Source organism: Heterodontus francisci, chromosome 25 (genome assembly GCF_036365525.1).
Source record: "Heterodontus francisci isolate sHetFra1 chromosome 25, sHetFra1.hap1, whole genome shotgun sequence".
In the NCBI taxonomy this organism is placed as follows: domain Eukaryota; kingdom Metazoa; phylum Chordata; class Chondrichthyes; order Heterodontiformes; family Heterodontidae; genus Heterodontus; species Heterodontus francisci.
In genome coordinates this window covers 40,547,855-40,568,944 of record NC_090395.1, presented here as the reverse complement: position 1 = coordinate 40,568,944, position 21,090 = coordinate 40,547,855, and the positions used below count along the sequence as shown (strand labels likewise).

Sequence of the window (21,090 nt, the reverse complement as noted above, 5' to 3'; positions counted from 1 at the left end):
AAGCATGCATGGATGGAAGTGGCCGAGGAACTCAGCAGGAGGAGTGAATCCAGGGCCTAATAAGGGCAGGAAAGGTGAATGGCATAACATATATGAGTGCCAAGGGCCTTCATTTGACTTCACAGCATTCTCCTGCACAGCACTGCTCAGACCAACACATAGAATCACAGAATTGTTGCCGTGCAGAAGGAGGCCATTCGGCCCATCATGTCCACATCATCTCTCTGAAAGAGAAATTCCCTCAGTTCCATTCCCCGCCTTCCCCCCGTAATCCTGCTCATTCCTCCTTTTCATATAACAGTCTAATTCACTTTTGAATGCTTCAATTAAACCTGCCCCCACCACACTCTCAGGCACTGTATTCCAGACCTTAACCACGCGCTGCGTGAAAATGTTTTTCCTCGTGTCACTTTTGCTTCTCTTACCAAATACTTTAAATCTGTGCCCTCTCGTTCTCGCTCTTTTCACGAGTGGGACCTGTTTTTCTCTATCTACTCTGTCCAAACCCCTCATGATTTTAAATACCTCTATCAAATCACCAGTCAGTCTTCTCTTCTCCAAGGAAAACAGTCCTAATTTCTCCAATCTGCATAACTGAAGTTTCTTATCCCTGGAACCGTTCTCGTGAATCTTTTCTGTACTCTCTTCCACGCCCTCACGTCTTTCCTAAAGTTTTTTTTAATTCATTCATGGGGATGTTGGCATTGCAGGCATTTATTGCTCATCCCTAATTGCCCTCGAGAAGGTTATGAATCACTGCAGTCCATGTGGGGTAGGTATACCCACAGTGCTGTTCGGAAGGGAGTTCCAGGATTTTGGCCCAGCAACAGTGAAGGAACGGCAATATAGTTCCAAGTCAGGATGGTGTGTGGCTTGGAGGGGAACTTGCAGGTGGTGGTGTTCCCATCCATTTGCTGACCTTGTCCTTCTAGGTGGTAGAGGTCGCAAGTTTGGAAGATGCTGTCTAAGGAGCCTTGGTGCGTTGCTGCAGTGCATCTTGTAGATGGTACACACTGCTGCCACTGTGTGTCGGTGGTGGACGGAGTGAATGTTTGTAGATGGGATGCCAATCAAGCGGGCTGCTTTATCCTGGATGGTGTCAAACTTCTTGAGTGTTGTTGGAGCTGCACCCATCCAGGCAAGTGGAGACTATTTCATCACACTCCTGACTTATGCCTTGTAGATGGTGGACAGTCTTTGGGGAGTCAGGACGTGAGTTACGTGTCACCGGATTCCTAGCCTCTGACCTGCTCTTGTAGCCACGATATTTATATGGCTACTCCAGTTCAGTTTCTGGTCAATGGTCACCCCCAGGATGTTGATCGTGGGGGATTCAGCGATCATAATGCCATAGAATTTCAAAGGGAGCTGTTCGGATTCTTTCTTGTTGGAGATGGTCATTGCCTGGCACTTTAATGGCACGAATGTTACTTGCCACTTATCAGTCCAAGCCTGGATATTGTCCAGGTCTTGCTGCATTTCGACACAGACTGTTTCAGTATCTGAGGAGTCACGAATGGTGCTGAACATTGTGCAATCATCAGCAAACATCCCCACTTCTGACCTTATGATTGAAGGAAGGTCATTGATGAAGCAGCTGAAGATGGTTGGGCCTAGGACACTACCTTTAGGAACTCCTGCAGTGATGTCCTGAAGACTGAGATGATTGACCTCCAACAACCACAACCATCTTCCCTTGTGCTAGGTATGATTCCAACCAGCAGAGAGTTTTCACCCAAATTCCCATTGACTTCAGTTTTGCTAGTGCTCCTTGATGCCAGACTCGGTCAAATGCTGCCGTTGCTCCAGTAAATTAGTTAAACATGATTTTCCCTTAAGAAATCCATGCTGGCTTTCCTTAATAAACTGCATTTGTCCATGTGACTATTAATATTGTCCCAAATTATTTTTCCTGGCAGTTTCTCCACCACTGAAGTTAAACTGACCGGCCTCTAGTTGCTGGGCTTATCTTTACACCCTTTTTTGAACAAGGGTGTAACATTTTCAATTCTTCAGTCCTTTGACATCACCCCCGTGTCTAAGGAAGACTGAAAAATTATGGCCAGTGCCTCCGCGATTTCCACCCTCACTTCCCTCAGTGCCCTTAGATGTATCTCATCCGGTCCTGCTGCTTTATCCATTTTAAGTACAGACAGCCTACCTAAAATGTCCTCCTTATCAATTTTAAACCCTTCTAGTGTCTGAATTACCTCCTCTTTCACCATTGCCTGGGTTGCATCTTCTTCCTTGGTAAAGACAAATGCAAAGTATTCATTTAATAATTCAGCTATGCCCTCTGCTTCCATGTGTAAATCCCTTTATGGCCCCTAATCGGCCCCACTCCTCCTTTTACCACCCTTTTACTACTTATGTGTCTATAGAAAACTTTGGGATTCCCTTTAATGCTAGCTGCCAGTCTCTTTTCATGCTGTCGAGCAGGCCCCCACCTGCCAAGAATGAGACACATTAATTTCGCCACATGGACATTAAATTTCAAATTGTTGCTGAGAAGAAGAGAAGGCCTGTTACAAGGGGCTGCCAGGCCCCTGGCTACAAAGACATTTTTGCATATTAACAGACAGTGTTTTGGAATAAAGGAGCTATCCCTTGCTCCAATACAATCCACAAACAGATGTGGCCGGACCGGTTGGTCACATGACTAACCTGCTTGGCATTCTGGGTTTTTTTCTGAGTTGTGCAGTTTGAACTGAGAGCCTGCAGAGAGAGCTGTTTGCTCCTGGATAGAAAAGACCTCTCCTGGCTGGCTCGTCACAGCCTCTCCGGTCTGCTCCCATCTCTTTCTCATGAAACTCCAAAAACCCACTGAAGACACATGAACCCCAAGAGAGAAATGTCTCCTACAACGAACAAGGTTTAAGAAGAATACAGGGCCCCAATGAAAAGCAACATCTACCTACAAGCAAGGACTCTACAGTGAGCTCAAAGACCCGTAACAAAAACTCTTCAGATATTGCCTCAAATTTTTCCACTTTATTTCTTCTGCTCTTTTCTGTCCCTATCTGCATGTGTGTATTGCGTATGCATGCAAGCATGGGCGCATCATGTATCTGTAGGCATTAACCAAATTAGAGTTTAAGTTTAATAAAATTTCACTTCTTTAAGCCTAAGAAAGCCTGTTTATGCTGGTTTCTTTGCCTTATAATTGGAAAGCGGTGAACAAGGATTCACCAAGGGGGAGCTAAAAACAGTGTTTTTAAAATTAAACCCTGTTACAGTAAGACCAGGTGAAGGCTAAAAGGGAACGCTAGGCCTCTTTCTCACCTGGTCATGATGGGCGGCACAGTGCGCAGTGGTTAGCACCGCAGCCTCACAGCTCCAGCGACCCATGTTCAATTCTGGGTACTGCCTGTGTGGAGTTTGCAAGTTCTCCCTGTGTCTGCGTGGGTTTTCTCCGGGTGCTCCGGTTTCCTCCCACATGCCAAAGACTTGCAGGTTGACAGGTAAATTGGCCATTAGCAATTGCCCCTAGTATAGGTAGGTGGTAGGGAAATATAAGGACAGGTGTAGATGTGGTAGGAATATGGAATTAGTGTAGCATTGGTATAAATGGGTGGTTGATGGTCGGCACAGACTCGGTGGGCCGAAGGGCCTGTTTCAGTGCTGTATCTCTAAACATAAACATAATACTCTCTCTTTGCTTTTCTTCTATGCTTTTTCACTTCCCCTCTGGACCTTTTATGTTCAGCCTGGTTCTCAATAGTATTTTCTACCTGGCATCTGTCATAAGCACACTTTTTCTTCTTTATCTTAATCTCTGCCTCTTTTATCATCCAGGGAGCTCTGGATTTGTTTGCCCTATCTTTCCCTTTTGAGGGAACATACCTTGACTGTGCCTGAACTATCACTTCTTTGAAGGTAGCCCATTGTTCAGCTACCGTTTTTCCTGCCAACTTTTGACTCCAATTTATTCACCCCAGCTCCATTCATACCCCACTGAAGTTGGCTCTGGTGCAGTTAGTTATTCTTACACTGGATTGTTCTTTGTTCTTTTCCATAGTCAGCTTAAACCTTATGATACAATGATCACTGTCCCCTAAATTCTCTCCTACTACCCTGAGCCCACTGAGGCGATCATGCTCAGACATTGTAGAGCCTATGTTGGGGGTCTCGCCTCCTAGCTTGATCTCTGTGTTCGTAGCCTCTGCCATGTGGAGGGGTATGTGGATGAGGAGAAAGCAGCTGGTGTTGGTGTTGCTACTTCTTTTGTTCTTCATCAGGGGTGCAAGGTGGAGCTGTGTAAGCTGCTGTCAGGTGAAGTACCTTCCAAGAAGTTGACAATCACCTGTCAGAGAAGAAGTGCTATAAACAGCAGCTTCTCACCTGGTCATTGCTGGAGCTTGTCAGTTTCACTGAAGAAGCACGAGCTGTTGTGCACACACCTTGTTCACCCTAGCACATTGCTAACAAGTTGGGAAACAGATCCCTGTCTGTTAAAGCCAGAATTGAGAATTAAAAACAGTACTTAATTACCTATTTTAATATTGAAATGCCTTACCAAACAACTGCACAGAGGTTCCCTGCTCATCTTCAATCCCATCTGGGTGAAACATGAAGAGGGTGGGAGGATGTTGCAAACTGGACCTGACGTCACCTTTCGGGGATTTAACACCCCACAACGCACCCAAACTTGCCTCTTCTTGCCTGTTAAAATTCCCCTCTGTCTCAGTATTCAAAGGGTTAATCTGAAAAAGAGACAATACTTAAGTTGTGAAGCAGCTACTTAAGGCATGTGAATATTTTATGTTTTTCGGTGGTATTGGCTCAGCACTATCTGACTACTCTGGTCATTTAATATAAGATAGCTTATTAAAACTTCTTAGTGTCTTGCAAAAGAACTGGAGTTAGGTTCTGCTGCTTTTCTGCTTGGATATCATATTTGATTTGTGTCTGAAGTTCGCACACAGGTCTCAGTGTAGCAGAGCCAATCTCTTGGGAAGGATTTGCATATTGATTCCTGGGGAATGCCCTTGAATGTGCGTCCACGCCTGTCATCTCTGCATGCAGGGCTGTGTGAGCAGCATCGCAAGCAGGAAGGCAAAGAGCCGCATGTGTACTATTGCGGGTGGTGCTTGATAGACAACTGGATTGCATACAGGAAAGAGGACTGCAGGAAGCAACGGATAAGCAATCGGCTTGATTATCAAACTTTTAGAGAAGGCTACCAGGAATCATATTGCATCTAATAAGTGGTAAGGGGATTTTTCTGTTGATTTCTTCCTTTGCTAAAAATTACCTTTTATTTTCACTTAGCAGCCAACTTTATAAATCAGTTGTATGCATTCAGTGTCAGAATACAACATATCCTTTTCATTTTTAACACATGGGCAATATAACAATGCAGTATTAATCAGATATTTATGTTCCATCTCTGCTTATTTTGTAATTTTATCATTCTCTGATGGCTCTGCAAGTAGGCTTAAAAATTAGTTAAATATGTGTGCATGGACTTAGCCAGACTAGCTAGTTAATATTATACAGCGATAGTCTGATTCACATACTGTGATCAGAGTCTACATTTATTCTCCTGGTTCAGCTTTATTTATTGTACTCAGGGACACAGCATTGTGAAAGAATCTATCAGATACTGTACAAGAAGTAGCAGGTGATCACGGGTGGACAGTGCGGGATATGTAAGTGGCTCATATAAAAATATGAGGAAAGAAACTCGAAGGCTGAGTACTGCAGTGGTCTCAAAATGCACCTGTACTTCAGAGTCTTGTACCATAGTGCTAAAATGTGTAATGCCTGCATCAGCATAGGTCGCATATCTCGCCTGTCGATAAAAGAAAGTATATAAAAATTAGTCAAGATCATGCAGTACACTACAAGGCTATTAATGGAAACAATCCATGGGTTAATTAAAGACCATGAAGTGTATGAGGATGGGTTTGATTTTAATGCTTAACCAAATGTTCCCTTAAAATGGATGTTTTCATTTACCCTGTAGCTATTGCTTTTAAAATTCTTTCATCGTTTGCTTTTAGCTGTGAAATCTAAAATCTTATATTTCTTTATCTAAATTCATAAATCTTTGTCAGATATATCAAACAAAATATTCCAAATTTAAGTATATTAATTATGTTACACATAGGAGAGAAATCATTAATAGCACAACTTACATTTGTAACAAATCTTCAATGCAAATAAACCGTTCACCCTAAAAATATGTTTCAAAATGATCCACTAAACGTCTTTACTTTATAAATGGCATTATGAGTGTCAGTTTGACTCAGTGGTGGCATTCCCCTCACCGACCAAGAAGGTTCTGGGTTCAAGCCCATCTGCAGGACATGAGTACATGATGTAGGCTCACACTTCAGTGCAGTATCAAGGGTGTGAAGCATTGTAATTGGTGTCGGCTTTTGGGAGAGACATTAAACAAAGGCCCTGCCCATCTCGTCAGGTGGGCATCAATGAAATCCATTTGAAGATGACCATGGAGTTCTCCTGGTGTCCTGGGCAACATTCCTCATTCAAAAATCACCGAAAACAGATGGGCTGCCGTTGTTTGTGGGACCTTGGTGTGTCCAAATTTGCTGCCTTTGCCTACCTAACAAAATGACAACACGTGAAAAGCAACTCATTGGATATGAAGCACTTTGAGACATTCTAAGAATGTGCTGAGCTACTTTATACATACAAGATCTTCTGTTTTCTTTGTTTGAATGATTCCCACAATGACAATATCATCCGACAACACAACGTTCATTTCCACATGTACGCTGATGACGCTCAGCTCTATCCCACCACCACTTCTCTCAACCCCCCCATTGCTTTTAAATTGTCAGACTGCTTGTCTGACATCCAGTACTGGATGAGCAGAAATTTCCTTCAGTTTAATATTGTGAAGATTGAAGCCGTTACCTTTTGGTCCTCACTACAAGCTCCATTCCCTAGTCACCGACTCCATTCCTTGCCTTTCAACTGTCTGAGGTTGAACCACACTGTTTGCACCCTTTGTGTCATATTTCACCCCGAAATGAGCTTCAGACCATCTATCTGTGCCATCACTAAGAATGCCTGTTCCATCTTCATAAAATCACTCAATGCTGCCCCTGCCTCAGTTCAGCTGCTGAAACCCTCATCCATGCCTTTGCTACCTCTAGACTCAACTATTGCAGTGCACTCCTGGCTGGCCTCCCACGTTCTACCCTCCATGTTATCTAAAACTCTGCTGCCCATGTCCTAACTTGTACCAAGTCCCTTTCACCCATCACCCCTGTCCTTGCTTACCTAAATTTGTTCCAGTTAAGCAACGCCTCTATTTTAAAATTCTCATCCTTGTTTTCAAATCCCTCCATGGCCTTGTCCCTCGCTATCTCTATAATCTCCTCCAGCCCGACAACCTGGAGGCATTCAAGAAGGAGATTCAAGGGGTTCAGGATAAACATGTTCCCACAAAGAAAAAGGGTGAGACAACCATATCTAGAGCCCCCTGGATGACAAGCTGCATAGGGTCAAAGATAAGTCAAAAAAGGGAAGCTTATGTCAGACACCGATAGCTTAATACTGCAGAAAGCCTAGAAGAGTACAGAAAGTGAAATTGAAAGGGAAATTATACATGAAAAAATACTGGCAAGTAAAGTTAAAGAAAATCCAAAGATGTTTTATAAGTACATAAAAAGCAAGAGAATAACTAAAGAAAGAATAGGTCCTATTAGGGACCAAAAAGGTAACGTATGTGTGAAGGCAGAGGATGTGGGTAAGATTCTTAATGACTACTTTGCAGCTCTCTTCACAGAAGAGGGGGTCATTGATAATGTCATAGTTAAGGAGGAATAGCATGAAATATTGGATGGGATAAACATTGTAAGGGAGGAAGTATTAAAGGGTTTCTCTCTTCTCTCTTTGGCCTCCTTGTCTCGAGAGACAATGGGTAAGCGCCTGGAGGTGGTCAGTGGTTTGTGAAGCAGCGCCTGGAGTGGCTATAAAGGCCAATTCTAGAGTGACAGACTCTTCCACAGGTGCTGCAGAAAAAAGTTGTTTGTCGGGGCTGTTACACAGTTGGCTCTCCCCTTGCGCTTCTGTCTTTTTTCCTGCCAACTACTAAGTCTCTTCGACTCGCCACACTTTAGCCCCACCTTTATGGCAGCCCGCCAGCTCTGGCGATCGCTGGCAACTGACTCCCACGACTTTTGATCAATGTCACAGGACTTCATGTCGCATTTGCAGATGTCTTTAAAGCGGAGACATGGACGGCCGGTGGGTCTGATACCAGTGGCGAGCTCGCTGTGCAATGTGTCTTTGGGGATCCTGCCATCTTCCATGCGGCTCACATGGCCAAGCCATCTCAAGCGCCGCTGGGTCAGTAGGGTGTATACGCTGGGGATGTTGGCCACCTCAAGGACTTCTGTGTTGGAGATACGGTCCTGCCACCTGATGCCAAGGATTCTCCGGAGGCGGCGAAGATGGAATGAATTGAGACATCGCTCTTGGCTGACATACGTTGTCCAGGCCTCGCTGCCATAGAGCAAGGTACTGAGGACACAGGCTTGATACACTCGGACTTTTGTGTTCCGTGTCAGTGCGTCATTTTCCCACACTCTCTTGGCCAGTCTGGACATAGCAGTGGAAGCCTTGTTGATTTCTGCATCTAGAGACAGGTTACTGGTGATAGTTGAGCCTGGGTAGATGAACTCTTGAACCACTTCCAGAGCGTGGTCGCCGATATTGATGGATGGAGCATTTCTGACGTCCTGCCCCATGATGTTCGTTTTCTTGAGGCTGATGGTTAGGCCAAATTCGTTGCAGGCAGCCACAAACCTGTTGATGAGACTCTGCAGACACTCTTCAGTGTGAGATCTTAAGGCAGCATCGTCAGCAAAGAGGAGTTCCCTGAAGAGGACTTTCCATACTTTGGACTTCGCTCTTAGATGGGCAAGGTTGAACAACCTGCCACTTGATCTTGTGTGGAGGAAAATTGCTTCTTCTGAAGACTTGAACGCATGTGAGAGCAGCAGTGAGAAGAAAATCCCAAACAGTGTGGGTGCGAGAACACAGCCCTGTTTCATGCCACTCAGGATAGGAAAGGGGTCTGATGAGGTGCCGCTATGCTGAATTGTGCCTTTCATATTGTCATGGAATGAGGTGATGATACTTAGTAACTTTGGTGGACATCCGATCTTTTCTAGTAGTCTTAAAGTAGATAAATCACCAGGCCCAGATGAAACACATCCCAGGTTGTTAAAATAAGCAAGGGAGGAAATTACAAGACTCTGACCATCATATTTCAGTCTTCCCTGGCTACAGGAGTGGTGTCAGAGAATTGAAGGATTGCCAATTTTGTACCATTAAAAAGGAAGGAAGGGATAATCCAAATAATTGTAGGCCATTTAGCTTAACTTCAACTGTGGACAAATTATTGGAATCAATTCGGAGGGACAGTATAAGCCTTCATTTAGAAATCCATAGATTAATCAAGGAAAGTCAGCATGGATTTGTTAAGGGAAGATCATGTCTGACTAACTTGATTGAATATTTTGAGGAGGTGACAAGTTGGGTTGCTGAGAGCAGTCCGGTGGATGTCATCTACATGGATCTGAACAAGGCTTTTGTCAAGGTCCCATGTGGCAACCTGGTCAAAAAAGTAAAAGCCCTTGAAGGGAGAGTGGCAAATTGGATCCAGCGTTAGTAGCAGGAAACAAAGGGCAATGGTTGACAGGTGTTTTTGTGACTAGAAGGCTGTTATCATTGGAGTTCCACAGGGTTCAGTACTTGGTCCTTTGCTTTTTGTTGTTAATAGTCATGATTTAGATGCAATGTACGGGACATAAAAATGAAGTTTGCAGATGGTACAAAAATTGGCCATGTGGTTGACAGTGAGGACGAAAGCTCTATACTGCAGGAAGATATAGATTGTCTGCTTACCTGCACAGAAAAGTTGAAAATGGAATTCAATCCAGTGAAGTGTGGGGTAATGCATTTTGGGAGGTACGACAAGGCAAGGGACTGCACAACAAATGGGAGGACACGAAGTAGTGAGGAGGAACAGAGGGACCTTAGAGTTTATGCTCATGGATCCCTGAAGGTAGCAGCACAGGCAGGTTAAGAGGCATATGGGATATTTTCTTTTATTAGCCAAGGCACAGAATATAAGAGCAGGGAGGTTATGTTAGAACTGTATAAACCATTATTTAGGCTGCTGATTGAGTATTGCGTACTGTTCTGGAAGGAAGTGATTGCACTGGAGAGAGTGCAAAGGAGATTTATAAGCATATTGCCAGGACTGGAAAACTTTAGCTACAAGGAAAGATTGGATAGGCTGGGGATGTTTTCCTTGGAACAGAGGATGCTGAGGGTTCACTTAATTGAGGTGTTTAAAACTATGAGGCACTTCGATAGAGCAAATAGGGGTGACCTGTTTACCTCAGCAGAACAGTCAAAAACCAGGGGTGGCATAGATTTAAAGTAATTGGTAGAAGGATTACAGGGGAGCTGAGGAAACATTTTTTTTCATCCAGAGGTTGGTAAGAACCTGGAACTCAAAGCCTGAAAGGCTGATAGAGGCAGAAATTCTCACCACATTTCAAAAGTACTTGGGTGTCTTCTTGAAGAGCAGTGACCTGAAGGGTTATGGACCTAGTGCAGGAAGGTGGGATTAGGCTGGGTAGCTCTTTATCGACCGGCACGAACATGATAGGCTGAGTGGCCTCCTTCTGTGTCGTAAATTTTCTATGAATTTATGAATTTCTATGAACCCTCCAAGATATCTGTGCTTCTCTAATCTTGGCCTCTTAAGCATCCCCAACTTTAATTGCTCCACCACTGATGGCCATGCCTACAGCTGCCAAGACCCTAAGTTCTGGACCTCCTTCCCTAAACCTCTCCACCTCTCTTTTTCCTCCTTTAAGATGCTCCTTAAAACCTATCTCTTTGACCAAGCTTTTGGCCATCTACCTTAATAGATCCTTAAGTGGCTCAGTGTCAAATTTTGCTTTATAACACTGCTGTAAAGTGCCTTGGGATGTTTTATTACAATAAATAAAGCATATAAAAATTAGGCAAGATTGTGGAGGGCATTAAGAACCTCTTAATGGAAACACTCCATGGGTTTCCATTAATCAAAGGCTTCCCACTTCTGCAAGTAGACAGGTAATCATTTGTTCAGGGCAAAATCAGGCTCAGCTGTGAGCTGTCTCAGTTCACATATGTAGAATGCCCACTTGGGAGTAGGAAGCTGAGGGTGGTTGGCATCCATATAAATCTAAATCAGCTCCTTTAGCAGAGTTAGAAACAGACATATGAGTGTATTTTATTGATTTAGTCACTGGGTGGATTGATAAAATGTAGTCATTTCTAGCTTTGGTTCAAATGAAAATGTTTTACAAAATTAGAACACAAGTAAATTGCCAAAGCTGCAACATTATTGCAGGGATTTGAATATAAATAATTCAATTTATTGATAGTCGAGATGAAACATTCAACTCTGATCCAAAGAGCCCAAATTTAAGTTACAGCCTGCATAGATATTTGAACTCAAATAACTTCAGTAGCCAAGTTTCAACTTATTCTTGAAGCAGTCACTTAATGAAGCAACTCAGGATTAAGAGGAGAAATAAGCAGAGATATCTTTCCGTCCAACAATGGAGGACTTCTACTAGAAAATATAGAACAACAGTCATGGTGATTATGCACAAATCTGGGTTCAAGTTCATCTTCCCTCTCCACTTCTGAAAGATATTACATCATGACGTTCGATGTGTTGGCTACATGCATATAAATGTAGGAAAGCATTGTTAGAAAAATAGCAGTAAGTACATTGTTTTGATTCTCACCTCTTCATAATAAATTGCTGCATATTGATCATTTTAAATCCCCCCCCCCCCCCCCCCCCCCAGACTGGCAACATATTCCCTTTTTCTACCAAAACACCAAATTTTAGATCCATTTTTCCACTCATCCTAATACCAAGGAAGATAAAGACATAATGTTCCAATATACAGCCCTCTTTGGTCAACTGATACTCTTAAACTATTTCAACAACTTCAGATTACAAGAACTTCCAATGCAACACAAACTCAGATTGTTTTTGTTGGAGCTAGATTTAGCTTTAAAGTAAGTTGTCTCAATACATGTCTGGTCGCGTAGTGTGAACCAGTTACCCCTTATATATCTCTCCCTCTGTTGACTTCAATAGAAATGAAAATCCAAGAGAGATGTATAACCAGTGACTAAATCGCTTTTGCCTGTTTACACAGTCTTCCAAAGTCAAAATTATCTCCATTGTGATGGCCATCAAAAAAAGATCCCTCTCGTTCAATTACTCCTGAAGAACCAAATCTTTGACTTAACCTAAGACTGATGAGCACAGGCTGCATCAGACACTGTAAGGCTGTTAAAACATGTAACACATCTTTGCTAAATATGATGAATTGCTTGCGGGATGTTGGTCAAAATAACTTGTGTGGAAAGATGTACCATCTGTATGTGAAGTAGCTACAATGTAAATGACTCCTATACATAGTTAAAATGATAGATGCATATATTCTTGATTCTCCTTCACACCACAAATTTGCTAAAGTCTGGCAATGAAAAGAAAACTAAATCATTCTGGAAATTTGACATACAAACTGAAAATGCCAGAAATGCACAACAAGTTGGTTAGTATCTGAAGGAGAAGGAAGGGTTAGCACTGTGGGTGAAACCTCTTCAGATAAAGAGTCCACTCAAAATATTAACCTACCTTTCTATTTCTAATGCTAATTCTGGGTCGCCAACATTTGTTATTTCACCCATAAATAGCGAGAGGGAAATTCTTTTATGTCAGTTATACTGTTGTTACGCCAGAAGCTATAACGTTCATCAGCAAGTTTCTATGGGTAAGTTAAATTAAATATTTTTGATGCAACTCTGGTGTAACCTGAGCTTGGAGGCAACATCAATTGCTGAACCACTCCCGCGCCCCCCCCACACACTTCCACAAATCAGCCGTAAACAATGGTATAACTTTTTAAAGGTAGTCTACAGACTCCCAGCAGAACACTGAACAATAAGGTAAGCAGTGAAAAGTGTTTTTGCTGGCAATTTTCACTAAATCACCTGAGGGTATCTCTCAACCACATCATCAGTCTAGTTTGGTATGACCAATCCAAATTAGGTGCCAGCTGTGCCCACTGGACACCATGCTGGGACAGTAAAATTAACTTATCTGATCAAGACCTCCATGTCCTCTTCCAGGAGATACTAAATAGAAGTCTTACACTTCTATGTCTTCCTATCACAAAGCCGGACGCCAACATTGGTCATGCTGTCTGTAGGGAGTTGGCACTGGCACTGACTCCCAACTTCTTTGCACACAGGACTTAGCAACAGTGAAGAAAGGAGTGAAAATACTTCACAAGGGCAGCCAAGGGTAACATGTCACCATAAATCCCTTTTCACCTTGCCCAGCCTGGGCATCTTCAACCTCTTAAAACAACATTCACACTGTTACACTACTCCCTGGATAAGGACACTTACAACTCTCGAACATACCAACTGTCTTGCACAACCATCAAACACCCTCCTCCACTCTAACACTTTCATCCTGACACGTCTCAACTTCACCTCTTCCACTGTGGCTGCCACATACTTTTTAAGTGACTGCCTTATCCTCACACACACAACCTTCCGCCTCCTTTGCTTGGAATAAAAGAAATGTTTACTTTGAAATACACTGTAAACTTTTCTTGTGACTTGTTATTTAAGAAAATTAGAGTAAGTCAGGACTAGACGATTCAGTAGATTCAAACTTCTTTGGGCAAGTGAAGTATTTGTCACCTGACGATGCAGTCCTTGACTGCTCCCTGGTTAATGTTATGCAGATACTCTCTTGAGCCTGGAAGGATCTGGAGCCATATAAATTGAGGGCTGTTGTCAGTTTAATTGCCACAGACAGAACAGCTGTGGCAATGGAACAACTCTGCAAATCTTTGTGATGAAGTTGGCAGAAATGTCCAAATTGCATCCTTAGAGAGGCATAGTCATTGCCCTTGTTTGATCAGTACAGCCGGTACATGTGTTGAGAGGATTGTACCTGGTGGGCTGCTGTCCTCTTCCATACTGCAAAATTCTCCTGGCTTTGACACAATGCTGCTGCTTTAACTGGCCCTCCATTAGGATGGCATAGTGCGGTAGGCCCAAGGGAAAAGCTATACCTTGGCTGAAGTCGATCTGAGTGTGCGTTTAGGGGCGAGTGCCAAAATTTTATTCAGAGAAGATACAAAAGTGCTACAGTACAATGAAGTGCACATCTCAGTGATACCAAATGTAAAGGAACAGGTTAAAGGAAGTTTCTTTAAAGCCTGTAATCAGTAAATGAAGTTGATGCCCTCTTCAGCTCACCAACTCCAGGACTTGCCTGAAGTGATAGCTGCTATACTGTTTCATTTTTCTGAGGCAAACTTACACAAAGTGCAGGAGTGGCGTAAAACCAGGAAACTCTATGTACTTGAAATAAAAACAAGAAATGCTGGAACCACTCAGCAGGTCTGGCAGCATCTGTGAAAAGAGAAGCAGAGTTAACGTTTCGGGTCAGTGACCCTTCTTCGGAACTGTACTTGAACAGCTTAGTCAAGAAAATGAACACTGAGAGGCTTTGACAGGCATAGGTTTGAACTGTTAAAAAGATCAAGGAAACTTGATCACAGATGCACTAAAACACAAATTTCCTTGATCTTTCTCATGCAATAACAGCATAATGAAGGCATTAGTGCTGAAGACATCAATGAGATTCACTCCCAATTTCTCTTCTATTTAACAAGAATCGGTCTTTGGCCTCCTTATCTCGAGAGACAATGGGTAAGCGCCTGGAGGTGGTCAGTGGTGTGTGGAGCAGCGCCTGGAGTGGCTATAAAGGCCAATTCTAGAGTGACAGGCTCTTCCACAGGTGCTGCAGAAAAATGTGTTTGTCGGGGCTGTTACACAGTTGGCTCTCCCCTTGCGCTTTTGTCTTTTTTCCTGCCAACTACTAAGTCTCTTCGACTCACCACACTTTAGCCCCGCCTTTATGACTGCCCGCCAGCTCTGGCGAATGCTGGCAACTGACTCCCACGACTTGTGATCAATATCACAGGACTTCATGTCATGTTTGCAGACGTCTTTGAAACGGAGACATGGACGGCCGGTCGGTCTGATACCAGTGGCGAGCTCGCTGTACAATGTGTCTTTGGGGATCCTGCCATCTTCCATGCGGCTCACATGGCCAAGCCATCTCCAGCACCGCTGACTCAGTAGTGTGTATAAGCTGGGGATGTTGGCCACCTCGAGGACTTCTGTGTTGGAGATACGGTCCTGCCACCTGATGCCAAGTATTCTCCGGAGGCAACGAAGATGGAATGAATTGAGACGTCGCTCTTGGCTGACATACGTTGTCCAGGCCTCGCTGCCATAGAGCAAGGTACTGAGGACACAGGCTTGATACACTCGGACTTTTGTGTTCCGTGTCAGCATGCATAATAGAATAGGGCATACAATACAAAGGTATACTGTATGTGAAGCATAAAGTAATCTGTTGGGCATTTCATACTGCATGTAAATTCCCAATTTTCTGAAGAGTCTACAGTGGTCCCTTTATAGAAATCAGATGGGACACTCCACACCTAGTGCCTAGCCTTACAATTGGCATAGGACCCCTATTTGCATGTTACAAGTCATTCCTGTTTGAAACAGGTGGCCAATCTCGCCACCTATTTCCATGCCAATTCAGAACTGCTGGGTGAATCAAGAGTGGGAATGGAGTGGTAACTTATGTGTTGCAACTTTTGCAGCACTGTATCCCTGTTCCTGCCTTTCAAAGGCCTTAAAAATAGTCCGCAAGTATACACTTTCCAATCAAATAGTCAACATCCAATTGGACTTGGGGCTAGAATTTCTGTTTTGGGTACAACTGGCAATCCAGGCACAAATTGCACTCGTATTTGCGCCAGTTTTCTGAATTGATGTTATGGTTCAAGTTTCTGCTCAAACTCATTTGCATAATCACAAATGTAAAATATTTAATGAACCAGCACCAACAATGCAGTGTTTTAGAATGCAATTGTTTTCTCTTTGCTTTAAAAAATATTCCTTGATTTACTTAAGAGTGGTTACCTGATGCAGTTTATGAAGACAGCTGAAAATGGCTTTATCACAAAAAAGCACTTTTAATCAGTGTCTTGTCTGCCATTGTGAGTAACCCAATTTTAAATAACTCAAAATGACTTTTTTAAAAAACTGCACAATACCATTTATTAATTTCATTGCTGTATACTAGTCAGTTTCTTAGTAAATTACATTTGTTTTAGTGCTTAACAGCTTTTAAAAGGTGCTGACGAGTGTCATTGCACCTAAAAACGAATTAATTTTAAGCAGCTCCTCAATGGCTCACAAATGAGTGCAATTAGCGAAAACTCACCATGGTGATTGATCTGATCTGGGGGCATGGCCGGTTTTGTGGGCAGGGTCAGCTTCCAGTGCAATTTTTTTTTAAACCAGCGCAAAAGATAGTGGAAATTTGTGGAATTTGTGCTGGGCATAACTTGATCTTAAAATTTCTTGAGCTTTTATAGCTGGTTTGCAAATTGTGCTGGAAAACCCAACACAACTTAACAGAAAATACTTTGAACAAATATTATTTATGACAGGTTAAACTGTTGAAGGGTGCAGTTTGTTGGATGATTATAAACGGATGTTGATGAAGTTGCTTTCCATCTTTGAAAAGACTAATACTTGAGTAGTTGACAGACACAGTACATATTGCTTTGGTCAAATATTATACCATAGAGTAACGGGGCACAAATTATGGGCTTGCAATTCTCCTAAAAGCATGAAATAATCTGAGCCAGGCCATAAAGGAAATATATGAAATATAAGGACAACAATGCACCCCTAACAAGGAAGAGTGATTGGTGTATAAGTCAAACAAACTACTTGTTTGAACCTTCCAGTGGCTTTCACGGGTATTATTGGGGTTTAAATTGTGCCAGAATATCTCAAAATGATATTCTAGTTCCTAAGCCAAAGTAGCTTTATGGACAACAAAGCTTCTTTTCCATAAGTATCAGACCATTGTCCTACAGTGCTCGGGCTCACATTAGCCACTGATGGTAGCCCTGCTGAATGTCCTGGACAGCTGGATGTTGTATTCTATCGTATAAATTGGCATAAAGAATGTAAGGAATAAGATTTTGCTGTAAAAATGAAGATCTGAGTTTGAAATCCCTTAAATGTGTGTTAACCATAAATGAACTAGCTCAAGAGTAAGTAGCCACTAATGCTAACTATTTCAAAAATAGAAACCTGTAGCTTCTTAATTCAAAATATAAACCTCACCAAAATAGAACCGTCAGCAAATGGTGAAAGTGGGTAAAAACAACCCTGGGAAGATTCAAACTGAGATCCGAGAGATAAAGGTACAGTGCATCAAGAAATACTAAGCACCAGATATATCAGAACATTGTTAGATTTTATTTTCTATGATCATGTATCCTTTGAAAGGGCAATGTCCTAGCTTGTTATGTCCCCAATCCTCTAATGATGCCATTTGTACATCTGTGTTCCACATAAGCAGTTCACCAGTGCAGTCAGTTATTCTGCAGTAAAAAAATAAACAAACAAACCCTAGAAGTCGGGCATGCAGTATGATTTACAATAGAGCAAAGTAAATTTTCTCTTCCTAAATGACTAACAGCTAAAAGGTCATACAGTCATAGTCATAGTCATTTACAGCTTAGAAGGAGGCCATTTGGCGCATCGAGTCCATGCCAGCCCTCCACAGAGAAATCCAGTCAGTCCCACTCCCCCGCTCAATTCCTATAGCCCTGCAAGTTTATTTCCTTCAAGTGCATATTCTCACTCATCCTAAAATAACATACAAAATAGTTTTTCCGTGTAGTCTTTTATTTTGCCCTAGGTTTGGCACTGATATGTGGTAGTGTAGTTTCAATGTAAGCTGGCTATTTCTTTTGTTCGGGATTTTAAGGCAAAGGTAATTGTCCTAGAGGTTCAAGTGATGAGAAAATTCCAGGTTCCCTGGAAGGATTCCCAAATGCTTTCAGCATGAAGTAAGTTGTTCCAAGTTGAAGCCAAATCACTTTGGGCTTGTACATCTAAAGTTTTCTATTTAATCGTTGTATTAGAATAGGTGCTATTGAAACTTCTTAATATGAAAGATTTACTTTTCATTTCGACTCTTTAAAAAAGTTTACGAAATGTCATTTAAAGGTCATTTTTGTTCTTCCCATTATAGTAAAGAAAAACAGTGATCACCTCTGTATCTTTGATGTACAGCCTAAAATAATTGATGCCTCTGTATAAAATAGTTTGACATTTAACAAGATGTCATTTTTGTCATGAATGCGCTTAGATTATTTGTGACTTTAAAGTTAGGCGCTATTGTTACATTTCTGCCATGAGCCCCTGATACATCTCTGGCATATTACAACAGAAAATTAACCTTGATACACCATTGTGGATCCAGATGTGCCTTTGCAATGCTTGGACATATTAATAAGCTAATTGCACCTTTTGAAAGGCCGGTATCACTGGTTGCAGACTCCGCAGTTCATTACTTACAAAGCTTTTTAATTTAGTAATGTGCTGAAAAATTGCATTTTAACAGGCAAGTAATTACTTTCTGAACAAAAGGCATGGCCTGTATTTTAAAAGTGTTAAATAGAAAGCAGTTACATAACTCTTGTACATTGATCACATTCTCCACCTAGTGTTATGATTGAAAATTAGGTCAGAAATGCAGGTAGCATTAAGTTAATTATTTTATATTAATTTACAAGCAATGCACAAATGGTATTGCATCATTCAGACTGAACCCTTTACGATGTTTTTTGCAAACAAGCATGATCATGAGCTCTGGAGTTGTCAAACAGTCCAATTAACCTTGATCAGCAAAACCAATTTCATATCTTAAAAGTAGGGAAGGATAAAAGTATATATTTTTCCTTCTTTGTTTTAAGTTAAGGCAGGCAGCAACATTGTTTATGCTGCAGTGGCCTGGATCCTTAGCAACCTACTGAAACATTTCTCAGATATGCTGGGGAAGGGCCAGATTTTAAATAGGGTGGATGTGAGCCACACTTTGATATGACAGGGTGATTAGGAAAAATTATCTTTGCTGCAAGGAAGAGGATTTGATTACTGTATAACACATTTTAATTCAAAAAACCATGCAGGCTGTCGGGGATAATTTTAGCTGAAGGTTCTGATATTGTCAGTTCTTTCTAGGTCAGTTTGAGCCCAGTTTCTAAAACAACAGTTGAAGGAAACAACCAAATGATGAAGGATTGTTTTATGGGGATAATAATTAGCTGGTAATTCCACCCAAGATACATTTGCGTTGTCGGCTGAACTTCAGATGAAATTTTAAATGACACTGTTATGTTGACAAAATAAGTTACAACTTTGGCTTTAAATCTGTTACTAATTGATAATGTGCACCATCCGTTATGATTTAGATATACAGCACTGAAACAGGCCCTTCGGCCCACCGAGTCTGTGCCGACCATTAACCGCCCATTTATACTAATCCTACACTAATCCCATATTCCTATCACATCCTCATGTGTCCCTATATTTCTCTACCACCTACCTATACTAGTGACAATTTTTATAATATCCATAACATGATTTTACAAATACGGGGCAGCACATCACAAGTTGAGCACTATAAGCTTTACATTCTTGACAGCATCCTTTAAACTTCAAAATATTAAGGGAATGGGGTTTATCTACAAGAGAGATGTATTTAATTCCAAATTACTGTGGTCTTGACAGTATGTACAGCAGCAGGCGAAACAGAGTCCAGAGTCCACCTGACTGGATGAGGTTTTGAAGCATGACCTATACCAAGAGGACTGTACCCCAACATGAATGAGCCCTTTCAAGTGTGAAGGGACAGAACGAGAATGAGACATGAACCAGAAAGGGAGCAAATATTGTCCAACTTCATATCAGCTCTTAGTTGAACTAGTTCAGCCATGCATAGTGTGTGAACCCTGTGGGGTTAAGTGGCCATCTTCACATGTGTACAGTGCCAAAACGTGTGTTCTACTATTGCCACTGATAGATGCAGCCACAGTGACAAAAAAAATCAAAAAACAATATTTCCTGGGAGAGAAGAAATGTTTGAGTACTAATATGATTTCTGGTGGTCTAGTACATAGAAACCAGAATGTGCCCAGTCCCTCATCCTTTCTTGTAGGATAAACAGTTGATCCAGTGCGATGGATGGTATGAATCTGGTACTTGATAATCAGGGGGGAATGGCATTTGGCCTAGTCTTTATCAGGCAATTCTGTTGGCAATACTTCATAATATTCAGAAAAAATTCATACAATCCAAAACTTAAATACGTCAATTCATCCGAACTATGATGTTTGACCCTGAAAATGTGAATTGAACACCTTTTCTAGTCTATGAATCCATTGACATAGTTAGTAGAAAAAATGTTTCTAATCTGTAAGGGATCATGAGTCAAGCAGAATAATGTACCATTTAGCTGAAAAGTCAGTGGGATGAAAACGCAGAAATATGGATCAAAGCAACATTGAAGGGGAAATATATTTTGACAAAAGAGAAATAAAACATTCCTTTCACTTTCATTCCTTTGCTAAAACAGATATAGGAGGAAAGAATTGTACCTTGAGTTCCAGAGAAGAGAATGTGTCATAGAAGAGTTAATCAATGCCAATTATAATTATTCCAATTTTACAATACTAAGGGTTGGAAAATAATCTTCTAATGAAAAATAAAACAAGTGCTTATTCTTCTTCATTATTCTTGCAAACAAAATCACTGGAATACACAGTTTTAAACTTTGTGATTCCACAGCATGTGATTTCATTAGTGACAATGAAAGTTCCAGTATCCAACCATTATATTGCTACAATAATGATCCCTTGATGTTTTCTAAGCAGTTAATAAGTCACTTAGCATCTACAAAAGCCTAAGTTTAGTAATTCAGCTCAGCAGAGACCAATTTTTGAGAGAAATGCAAATTTATTGGCAATTCAATGCCCAGAGTATACAAAATGTCAACTATTTGGAGAAACTGGCGAGAAGTGCGGAAAAAAATCCAATACTCAAAGCACAAATGTA

At 41.6% G+C, this 21,090-nt stretch overlaps 1 protein-coding gene across 10 annotated transcripts in view; it reads left to right on the top strand.

Moving 5' to 3' along the window:
- Nucleotides 1–21,090, top strand: part of LOC137383840 (synaptotagmin-B) — a 691,314-nt gene that overhangs the window by 427,162 nt on the left and 243,062 nt on the right. For 3 of the 10 annotated variants that reach the window (XM_068057123.1, XM_068057132.1, XM_068057131.1), the window contains exon 1: nucleotides 5,034–5,210. The exons of the other annotated variants lie outside the window; for them this stretch is intronic. The gene's annotated coding sequence lies outside the window, so the exon portion shown is untranslated. Of the gene's footprint in view, nucleotides 1–5,033; nucleotides 5,211–21,090 lie in introns of those variants that run through there. 10 annotated transcript variants of the gene reach the window in all.